Genomic DNA, 12,230 nt, shown 5'->3' with positions numbered 1-12,230 from the left:
TTAAAGAAATAAAAATTCAGCATTAAAGTCCCTAAGCAGACTACACCAGGCCTCACCACCAGACCGCACCAAACCTCACCTCCAGACTGCACCAGGCCTCACCACCAGACCGCACTGGGCCTCACCTCCAGACTGCACCAGGCCTCACCTCCAGACTGCACCAGGCCTCACCACCAGACCGCACTGGGCCTCACCTCCAGACTGCACCAGGCCTCACCTCCAGACTGCACCAGGCCTCACCACCAGACCGCACTGGGCCTCACCTCCAGACTGCACCAGACCTCACCACAGACTGCACTGGGCCTCACCTTCAGACTGCACCAGGCCTCACCACCAGACTACACTGGGCCTCACCACCAGACTGCACTGGACCTCAACACCTGACCGCACTGGGCCGCACCACCAAACTGCACCAGGTCTCACCACCAGACCGCACCAGGCCTCACCACCAGACCGCACTTGGCCTCACCACCAGACTGCACCAGACCTCACCACAGACTGCACTGGGCCTCACCTTCAGACTGCACCATGCCTCACCACCAGACCGCACTGGGCCTCACCTCCAGACTGCACCAGTCCTCACAACCAGACCACACCGGGTCTCACCACCAGACTGCACCAGGCCTCACCACCAGACTACACTGGGCCTCACCTCCAGACTGCACCAGGCCTCACCACCAGATCGCACTGGGTCTCACCTCCAGACCCCACCAGGCTTCACCCCCACTCCGCACCAGGATCCCATCACCAAATTGTGCCAGGATCTCACCTCCGCGACCCATCGAGTCCTCCCTGTGGGCCTACTGCAGCCCTGTTCCGGGCACCAAGCTCCGCGGCAGTCGATGGCTCGCCAAGTTCCCAAGTCCAGTCTCTGGGCCTACCGAAGCCAGGAGTCCCCCATACCTTCACCTCTGCTGCTGACACTCCTTTGACAATGCTCCAGCTTTCCCACAACATCAGAAGATGAAAAGAGAAATAAAAATTTGGAAAAGGAGAGAAAGAGAGAGACAAGGATATGGCCGGCCCGGTGCACATGGACTCAGGTGCGCTAACACTCCCTACCATTGTTGGCGCTATCATATGCAATACAGCTTGGTGGTAATACTAGAATGCCAATTCCATAACTCATTATTTCAGTACCTGTGAAAGCTGACGTTAGTCCTGTTGGAAGGACAGTCTTTTGCAGACACAGAAATTGTTTGAACAAAAACCTTCTCGAAAAGGTTTTCTCAAACAGAAAGCCATTTACTGTACAGATGACGTTGCAAACAAGTCTCCACTCATTTCTGAAGAAGGGTCTAGGCCTGAAATGTCAGCCTTCCTGCTCCTCTGATGCTGCTTGGCCTGCTGTGTTCATCCAGCTCTACACCTTGTTATCTCTCTCCTCATGGCCATCGGCAAGCCTGCCTTCCCACATTCACATTAAAAATAGTTGGTGAGAATTATTTACTCATCGGTGCCTGCAAAAAAAGAATATGGTAGCTGACTTGAATCAGCTTTCCTTCAAGGAAACATGAGCTAAAAATAATCGTCTATGTGTGAATCATTGGGATATCAACACATTTTTTAAATAGAAAAACGTAAATAAATTGCACATAGGAGTTTTCCCAGCACAACTGTCACCAGTATGTTTCTTTTTGAAATGCTGTAGGTTATGTTTATATTTCTTGGAATAGAGTCTATAGATATGTTGGAAGAGGAGTGATAGTAAAATGGAAGAGAAAAAGCTTGTATCAAAAGAACAGTTTTCACAACCTTAGGACATTCCTTTGCATGTTACAGCTAATTTTAGTAATTTTGAAATTTAGGCTGGATTTTCATGTGATCTGAGGAAGACCTGACTTGTGCACTTTTATACTTTCCAAAATGCACACCCAAGCCATGTCTGACTTTTCCTGGGACAGTTATATTTTCAAATAGGGGTCAAGTTTCCAGTATATTTTGTGACCGATGACAAAGTTGTTAATTGAACAAATTAAGCAGAACAATGAACATGTAGAGGGCTTTCATTATTTCAGTCCATAATCAGAAACAGAGAGCTACTGTGTAGCAATTGTAGTGTCCCTACCTCTGAGCTAGGTGCATGAATTCAAGTCCCACCTGCTCTGAAGCTGAGTCATAACATCACTGAATAGGTTGATTAGAAAAACATCCATATAAAGAGACACTTACTGATATGGGATGGTGAGTAAGGCCAGGAGCGATCCATTTGTAATTCTTCATTTTGTGAATCAACTTAAAGTGAAGAATTGAATTCTGGTCTTCCCCTTCACAAATGACATTTAGATGTTTAACATGGGGACAGAGAATGGTTGCTTAAAAGTGAAGGCTGGAAATTGAGATTTTTTTTCAAATTGACGATTATAATCTGAGTAGTTTTTGTGAAGAATGGCTGAAAACAAGCGAAAATTGACAAGATAATTGACTATCCCTTGATGTTCTGAGACTGACCCTGAGTACCAGTGGATGAGTGAAGTGGATATGTGAACTTGAGGTTAGGGGAGGGGTGTGGTACTGTAATTGGCATAGCTGCTTCCTACCAAGATCAAAATCAGAAACAAGGCATCGTGTGAGCTGAAAGCCCATGAGTAGGATACTAAGGAAGGTTTGGCCCTTTTATTAGGTTTCATGATGAAATTTACCAGAAAAATGTTCTATTGGATACCTACAAGGCATGGCCAGACTTTGATACATTCTGAGAGTCTGAAAGTTATTGCATAGGGGGATGTATTATGGTTTTTAACTGGCTGGGTAAAATATATTGCAGAAAATCAATTTGGAGATTCCTCAATCAGTACTTGCCTTCAAGTTGTTAGATTGTGTCAAAAGTGTTGCGTGTGCACAGGCTCTTAGTCTTAAACTGGAGTTTGATTATTGGAAACATTCCTGGTGAAGTAGTCATTTTCAGAGCATTGGTGGCACAAATAGGACATTGTACTGATCACAAAGGATGGAGGCCTTAATGATTGCAGCATTTCGAGATAGCCCAGACACTGAACACAGGTCCCGGCACAAAGAAACAGTTACAGATAGAGGGCATGAGGCTGAAAGCACTTATAGCAAATCTGAATACCAAAGAAGACCACATGATTGCAGCAGTGATAGAGGGTGAATGAATGCCAAGAATGCGTGGGGAGCAGTAAATAGGCACTTCTGGTGTTGAACAAACTTTGTTGTATAATTAAGCCCCTAAATCCAAAAGTAGTGTTCTCAAAGTGCCACATTCAAAAGTCACACACACCAGGTTACAGTCCGACAGATTTGTTTAAAATCACAAGCTTTTGGAGCGCTGCTCCTTCGTCAGCTAAAGAAGGAGCAGTGCTTTGAAAGCTTGTGATTTTAAATACATCTGTTGGACTATAACTCGGTGTCGTGTGACTTTTGACTTCGTCCACCCCAGTCCAATTCTGGTATCTCCACATCAAAACTGGCACATGATACAAAGAATTGATATTGACAATCAGTCTAACAGTAACAAGTTTCAATGTGGTGATGAGTGCATCAGTGGTGAATATAATTAACTAGGTACTGTCAGATCATGATTAGATAATATGATGTAATATGTAAGTAAAGCTTGCATTTTTTTTAGACATCTACAAATTGAAAAGGAAAACTGGAAAGGGAACCTAGGAAAGGAAACTGACCCAGAGATAGTCGGAACTGCAGATGTTGGAGAAGGGTCTAGGCCCGAAACGTCAGCTTTCCTGCTCCTCTGATGCTGCTTGGCCTGCTGTGTTCATCCAGCTCTACACCTTGTTATATCAAGGAAACTGACCCTCTCAGTTGTCAGTTGTCAGTTGTCAAGGAAAGGTGGTGTAAAATTGAGAATTGGAAACCTAAATTTCCGATTGAAACTGTACTAAACAGACAGAGTTATCAGAACCCAGTAGATGAAGATCCAATGGTACAGTACAGGCAAGCTGAGGAATACAGCACGGAAACAGACCCTTCGGTCAAACATCCACACCAACCAGACATGCCAATTTGACCAAGTCCCATTTTTCCAGCATTTGGTCAATATCCTTCTAAGCCCTAATTATTCATATACCCATCCAGATGCCTTCTAAATGTTGTAATTGTACCTGCTTCCAATCCTTCTCCTGGCAGCTCATTCCATAGACGTACCACACTCTGTGTGAAAATGTTCGACAAGCTGTGAATAGGCAAATGTACAATCCTTGCATAAAAACAGAAGGGACTGCCAATTCTGTAAATCAGAAGCAAAAACAGAAGTTGCTGACCCACTGAGCTTTTCCAGCAACTTTGCTTTTGTTCCTGATTTACAATATCTGCAGTCCTTTAGGTTTTTATTATGTGATAACAAGGCCTGATGCATGGGGGTGGGAGCTGGGGCATAAGAGAGATCAAGCCCTAGAGTTATTGAGCTCGATATTGAGTCCTAAATACTGCAGGGTTCCCAAGTGGAAAATGAAGTGTTGTTCTTCCAGCTTACGCTGAGCTTCGCTGGAATACTACAGCAAGCCTGAGACGGACATATTGTCGAGGAAACAGGGTGGTGCGTTAAAGTGGCAGGCAACTGGAAACTCAGGATCATTTTTTGTAAGCAGAATGTAAGTGTTCTGCAAAGTGGCCACCCAGTCTATGCTTTATTTCCCCAATGTAGATGAGTTCACATTGTGAGCAACAAATGCATTGGACTAGATTATGCAAATTGTTGCACTTGTTTCTACTCCTTGAAGAAAACACCAGTGGATTGATGTCATCCAAACCAACATGGGTTGATGTGAGCAAGTTATATATAAACATATGAAGTCGGAGTGGATGTAAGATATTTGGCCCCTTTGATCCTGCTTCACCATTAAATTAAATCATGGCTGATGTAATTATCACTTGAATTCCACATTCCCACAGACGTACAATACCCCTTGACTCCTTTATTTACCTCCCTCTGCCTTAAAAATAGTCAATGACTCTGCTTCCATCACTATATGGAAAAGACAGTTCCAAAGATTTACTGCCATTTCTCCCAATCTCTGATTTCAATGGCAGACCCCTAAATTGTAAACTCCATTTCTTGCATCTAATGTCTCTACAAAGAGAAAATTCCTTTCAGCATACACCCTGTCAAAACCCTCAATACTTTACAGTTTCATTAAGATCATTATTCTAAACTGCAATGGAAACAGTTCCAACCTAAGCAATATTTTTGAATAAAATAATTTCTAATATAATAAAATAATATTATATAATAAACCCCATTCTGAGCATTAGTCAATTTAACCTTTACTGAAGTCTCTCAAATATACCAACACCCAATGTAACTTTAACACATTTCCTATTCCAGTCCATTTGCAATAAGCAACAACATCCTATTTGCCTCCTTGATCATATGCTTAAAATCTATTATTTTCATGGATTTAAATGTCACTAACCCAAAATTGCCTTTGAAGTGAGTGCCTTTCATGGCCATTACAAAGGGCAGTTAAGAGACAATCACATTAATGTGGATCCAGAGTTACATGTCAGCCAGAACAGGTAATGTTAGCACATTTTCTTCCCTAAAGGGTTTTTACAACAATCAATGATAGGTACATGGCCACCATTGCTGAGATCAGATCTCAGTTCCAGAACTATTAACTAATTTTAAATTGCAACAGATTCCGTAATAGAACTTAAACCTGTTAAAACCACTTTGGTTGCGACACTGGACAAGCCAGATCCCTGAGTGAAAAATGGCCTAATAGACATTTTTTTTCCTGTGTTTCTAAACCATGAAAGCCAGTCACTGAACAACCATAAGAGGCTGCCAATGTACCTTTAACAAAAGCCATAAACTGAATGGGAAACTTGGTTGCATCTAAAAATCATGAACTATCATACACTATATGAGAGTTATTGGATCTCATTACGTATGTCAGCAATGAAGATTCATTCCTTTTAAAGATAACACAGAGTGAAGCTGGAGGAAAACTGCAGGCCAGGCAGCATCAGAGGAACAGGAATGTCGACATTTCAGGTCGGGACCTTTCTTCAGAAATCCTTTTCAGAAATTCCTTTTAATCCCTCTTACAAACAAAATTCTTCCAGACATTCAAAATTCACCCCTATCTTTACAGTACGGATTCTTGCTGTTGAAACTAGAAACTAGAAAAGGGGTTCTACTAAGGGAATGTAAGTAATTAGGGTCTAAATTAGAAAGCAGAAGTCCAAGAATAATAATCTATGGAGTATTACTGAACTATAAGCAAACTGTTTTAAGGTAATCAAGATTGAAGAGTAAAGTAAAAAGCAGAAGTAACTGTGGATGCTGGAAATCTGAAACAAAACCACAAATTGCTGGAAAATCTCAGCAGGTCTGGCAGCATCCGTGGAGAGAAATCAGATTTCAGGTCCAGTGACCCTCCTTCCGTAAAGATTTTCAGCTTCCACAGTTCTTCAGTATTTTTTTATGCATGGTTATGAAGATCTTTCAATAAAGGATGAGACCAGCACAGTAGTGAGAAATTATGTTAGCTTGGAAGATCGAGGGGCCAGAAAATGGTACTTTTCCTGTTGCTGACAGAGTGGGAGCAGGAATGAGTGGAACAGATATTGAGACTGCCCAGAGAAAAAGGTACAAAAGAAATGCTAATGGTGATAAAGGAGAGATTGAGATATAACATAGGTGAAAATTGTGGGTTTAAAAAGGAGAAAAATGGGTTTCCTCTGCTGAGAGTAAAGCTAACAATATGCAAATGAGACATGGTTGGGATTTGTAATCAAAAGATCAGAGGTCATGCTCTGAAGTTACAGCCTTCAGGACTTGGCATTCAGGGCAAGCACTTCAGAATCCCACTGATCATTGACTACCATTGTATTAGAACTAGAATGAAGCACAGATTTTGAATGATTGGACTTCATTCTGCCAATTCCCCCTGTTGTGCACCTCAATCCAAACACCAACAAATTGCCTTTTTTATACACTGGAGTTGTAAATGCAGGTCAGTGTCCCACTCCCTGCCTATAATTTGTTGGGAAACCTGGAAATGTTGTGGCAACGTTATGCATGAGTTAAAAGTCACACATGAAGGTTTGCACTTTGTTACAGGTTTTCCATGCAGTATTAGATCTCATCTCTCCCATTGTGTTTAGAAATTAAAATCTAGCTCAATGTTGGGCAGGATGACAAATTGTGTCTGCTGCATCAGCTGTCTATATTTTACGATTAATCATCTCCATGAGTGAAAAGTGCTTACAAATTGGAAGGGAAGCAGAAAACCTTAATAAAACATGCTCAAAATAGCTGGAAAACTTATTTTCTTTTAGAATCTATTTTGTATTTCAACCTGTAAGCTCAATATTTGAATATTCAGCAGTTGTTCTGTGGATTAATGCCAATGAAACAAACGATTTTCACTGCCAAAGGTATGTGGCAGTATAGAGAGAGTGGAAGCCTGTCTGAAACTTAAGTGCAGTTCTGATTAGAAAGGATTAAATCAATGCTGAGGCCTCACTTATTTTTCCAATTGCCATTTAAAGAGACAGCTGGAATTTTTGCCTTTTTAAGTACACATGCCAGATTTGTGTGAGCCAAAACATTTTAAAAAGTGGCACAAATATAGCATTGCCGTCTGACTGGTCTTTTTGATGCCCTTTTTGTAAAAATGGAAATCTGTCTTTCCTGGCAGCAATAGTTTGCTGTTCCTAGATTTAAGGAAAATAATCAACTTACTCCACTTTAAATTACTGCAGCAAAGGAATGATGCTAAAAAAAACCTATGTTGACCGCAGTTTGTTTTGTTTTTAGTTTGTGCAGTTGAAGCCCAGTGTTACTGTTTGCGTATTCTGATAAGCAATCAAATCTCCATTATTGTTTAAGGTATGTGTTTGGAATTTAAGCAATAGAAATGACCCTTTTTCTCAGAGGGTATACAATTCTTCGCATATCTGAAACATGCCAGCACGACAAATGAATACTTGCGCTTTCAATAAATAATGTTTTCCAGTTATTCTCCAGTTATTTTCCAGTTGTATGCTAGAAGGCCTTTGCTTTATAGAATATATATCACTGGATTTGCCTCAATTGATGAGGGAGCAAATGCCTGTTACATTCACACAGTGTTGTGTATTCGCAGTGCTGCGAGAAGAAGCAGCCATTGCATAGGTCTTGTGAAAACATAGTCTCATTTTCAAAAGGGGAACTTTTAAATTCTGTGGTGTGAATACCCCAATGATACTCAGAGAGGCTGTGGAAAAATCTAAAAACTCAGACTGGACATCCACGAAATACTATAGAATATTAAGTGTTGAATAACCACATACCATCACAATCTCTAACCTCAAAGTCTCATTCCTTCGTCAATACCGCAGCAAAGATCAACACTGATTCAATGAAGCATGTTAGAGAACTTTGAGGGAACAACACCAATTATACCATAGAAAGAGGTACAACATCAGATTACCTACATATTAAACACCAAAAGCATCATGTTATTAACAAAGCTAAGGAGTCCCATGAACAGTAGACTTGAACAAAGCCAAATACCCAGGCAACATGACAAAGATCCATGAAAATCTGCAATTATGTTTATGATCAACATATGAATCCAAGGAACAAAGAAGTGCTTGTGTTTTCAGTAAAAAGTTCTCTGAGCGAGTCCGTTCGGTGTCTTCTTGCAGTTTCTACCATTGTGGAAAATGGATTTATCTGATTTGATTCATTGGACAATATTTTAAGAAGCAGGTGACTGTACTGGATCAAATCACAAAATCAACCAGTAAAACCTGTGCACCTGAAGTAACTGCTTTTTAAACCAAGATGCTCCAGTGCATCTTTCTGACGATTAGGTACATTGTTTAGGAATGAAAAAGAAAATGCCGGTTAAACTCTGCAGATCTGGCAGAAAGACAAACATGGGACTTGAAAAGTTTACTCTGTTTCTCCTCCTACAGATGCTGCCAGAGCTGCTGAATTTCTCTAGCACTTCCCATTTTTAGTTCAGATCTTTAGCAGCTGCAGTCTGTTGCTTTATTTACCCAAGTATATTCTATTTACAAACAGTATAAATGCACTCTGACCAATTGACACCCTGATTCAGATGACAGCAGAGTAGAACTCCTCAGCCGGAGCTCATCTCCTATCCGTTTATTTTCTTTTTATTTCTCTTTTGTGTTTTCTTCCCTTCTTTCTTCTTGGTGGATGTCCTGAGCTCCCTGCCTCAGATTCCTGGATTTGAACTCTCGGACTCAGAGCGGACCCAGCATAGCGATCTCTCAGTCGGGGGTGGCATGTCTCAGCCCAGCATGGCTGTATCCTGGCACCAGCGTGGTGATCTCTTGGCAGCTGGCATGGGCGTCCGGCCTTGAGGTGATTTTAGAGCCATCTCCCGGCCTCGAGGCCTCGAGGTGAAGCCCAACACAGTCTGAAGTCAAGGCCCAGTGTGAACTAGAGGCTAAATCCAGGGTTGGAAGGACTGTTATACTGAACTTATTACTTCTATATTTTTCTAATTTAATCCTATGATATATAATGCTGGACATTCACCTTCTTTATTTTTCTAATTTCTTTTCCCCCGAAGAATTTGTACATAAGGATCTGCACCTAGGTACCTTTGTACCTAAGATGGCACCATAAGTGGCTAATTGTAAACTTTTCACTGTACTCATTTGAGTACATGTGACAATAAAGTGAATTCTATTCTGTTCTTTTAGCTTTCTCCTAAACATCAGCTGAGTTTCTGGATTAATAGTCCAGCAATACTACCACTAGGCCAATGCCTCCTCAGTGTACTTCATACCTGGTTATTTTCACATTTCCGTGTGTGAGACTTTACTGTGCCCAAGTCAGCTGCCATGTTTCTTGCATTCTAACAGTGATTAACTTTCAATAGCTGTTCCTTCACTGTAAAGCAACTCGAGATGTCCAGTATGACAGAAAGTGCTACAAAGGGTGTTTCCTTTGTTCTTTTTCAAACAAAATATACCTAAGCCCGATCCTCCACCTTTTGTGACAACTTTTTTATGGCACTTCACCTAATGCAGTCTTGGAACTTCAAATGTACTACTTCCATTGGATCCCCTTTAAAAATTCAGTAGTTATATCTTCAAGATGAAGTTTCTCAAGCTTGATACTGTGAGTCTACCTCTCTGTCTTTAAACAGCAAGTTTGTTAGAATCAATGAAACTGATCATAATAGGTGATTTGCAGGGTTAGTTCGGTATGTCACTGGAAAACGTCAGAAGTCATACGACATCAGGTTATTCTCCAACAGATTTATTTGAAATCACAAGCTTACGGAGCTTACAAGCTCACAACTGCTCCTTCATCAGCGCTACAAAAGCTTACGATTTCAAAAAAAACTGTTGCACTATAACCTGGTGTCGTGTGACCTTGTCCACCCCAGTCCAACACTGGCACCTCCACATCACAGGAAAATGTGAATTATGGACCAATTAACAAACAAAATCTTGTAATTTTATGACCCCTTTCACATAACAACATTTATTTAAAGGGCTATTCAGGGAGCCTGAATAAGAACAGAAAAAAACAATCGGCATTTCTGCTCCAATCATGAAGGAGCTTTATTGCTCAGTTGATAAAGATAGGTTCTATACAGATAGAGTCATAGAGTTATACAGCATGGAAACAGACCCATCAGTCCAACTAGTCCACACCAACTAGGTTCCCAGACTAAACTAGTCCCACTTGCCTACATTTTGGCCCATATCCGTCCAAACCTTTCCTATTTATGTCCTTTAAATGTTGTAACTGTACCTGCATCTGTCACTTCCCTCTGGCAGTTCATTCCACAATCAACCAGACAAAGAGCAACAAAGTCTCAAGGTCAATGGAATTCCATCTGAAGCCTTGGAACAGATTCCTCACCCAATATTCCAACCTCTGGGAGGCTTTCATGACCTGCTGGGAACAAGGCAAGATTCATCATCATCATAGAATCCCTACAGTGTGAAAACAGGCCCTTTGGCCCAACAAGTCCATACTGACCCTCAGAACATCCCACCCAGACCCATCCCCCTATAACACACTTAATCTACACATCCCTGAACACCACGGGCAATTTAGCACGGCCAATCCACCCAACTGTACATCTTTGGACTGTGGGAGGAAACCAGAGCACCTGGAGGAAACCTGCACAGACATGGGGAGAAGGTGCAAACTCCACACAGATTGTGGCCCGAGCGTGGAATCGCACACAGGGCCCTGGTGCTGTGAGGCAGCAATGCTAACCACTGAGCCACCGTGCCGCCAAAAAATATGGAACGCTTCATGAATTTGCATGTCATCTTTGTGCAGGGGCCATGCTAATCTTCTCTGTATCGTTCCAATTTTAGTATATGTGCTGCCGAAGTGAGCACAAATATCCGTAGGATCTTTGAGATTCTGTTGTCACCATGTTGTATAACGCAAAGGAAAGAATAGCAAATGGTCCAATTACCTAATCGCAGGGAGGATCCTAGTTAGACTGCCTCTGAATAGATTTGTGCCGCCCTATAGAAGAAAACCTGCCAGTGAGCCAGTGGAATTTCAGAGCAAAAGGGACACCACAGACATGGCATTTGCACTCAGACAAATATAAAAAAAGTGTTGAGCAAAAAAATGTCTGCACATCACTTTTATAGACCTCACCAAGCATTTTGATGTTGAGAGCAGAAACAGATTTTGGAGCATCCTTTAAAAACTTGGCTACTCCAGTGCCTAGTCATAGTAAACTAAATTAACAAAAATCAGTATGAACAAATCAAATACCACAGTGAGCCCATGAGTCTCTTCTGCATCTCTAGTTGCCTAAAGTAAAGGTATTGTCTGTCCCCAAACTTATTCAGCATGACGTTACAGCAAGCACCAGAATACCTTGAGGAGGTAGTTTACATTGGCTTTGGGGCCAATGGCCGTCTCTTCAACTTCAAGTTCACAGAGGGAAAACCTCATCAGTGAATAGCTTTTTGCTATCAGGTCAGGTAGACCTGCAAGATGTAACAGCAGAGATAGTAGGCATTGTTTTCCAAGGCTGTAGGACTCTTCAGTGGTTAGCACTGCTGCCTCACAGTGCCAGGGATCCAGGTTCAATTCCACCCTCGGGCGACTATCTGTGTGAAGTTTGCACATTCTCCCCGTGACTGCGTGGGTTTCCTCCAGGTGCTCCGGTTTCCTCCCACAGTCCGAGATGTCTAGGCTAGGTGGATTGGCCATGCCGAATTGCCCATGGTGTTCAGGGATGTGCAGCTTAAATAGGTTAAAGGGATGGGTCTGGGTGGGATGCTTTGAGGGT

General features: G+C 41.9%; 1 non-coding gene across 1 annotated transcript; it reads right to left on the bottom strand.

Annotated features, from left to right (window-relative positions):
- Positions 1–11,209: 11,209 nt before the first annotated feature.
- LOC125483043 lies at positions 11,210–11,316 on the bottom strand. Its single transcript, XR_007262041.1, has one exon. It is a non-coding gene; the product is annotated as a U6 spliceosomal RNA (small nuclear RNA).
- Between the last annotated feature and the right edge of the window lie 914 nt (positions 11,317–12,230).

This window comes from Rhincodon typus, chromosome 4, assembly GCF_021869965.1.
Source record: "Rhincodon typus isolate 14 chromosome 4, sRhiTyp1.1, whole genome shotgun sequence".
Lineage (NCBI taxonomy): Eukaryota > Metazoa > Chordata > Chondrichthyes > Orectolobiformes > Rhincodontidae > Rhincodon > Rhincodon typus.
This window is presented reverse-complemented; position numbering and strand designations above follow the sequence as displayed.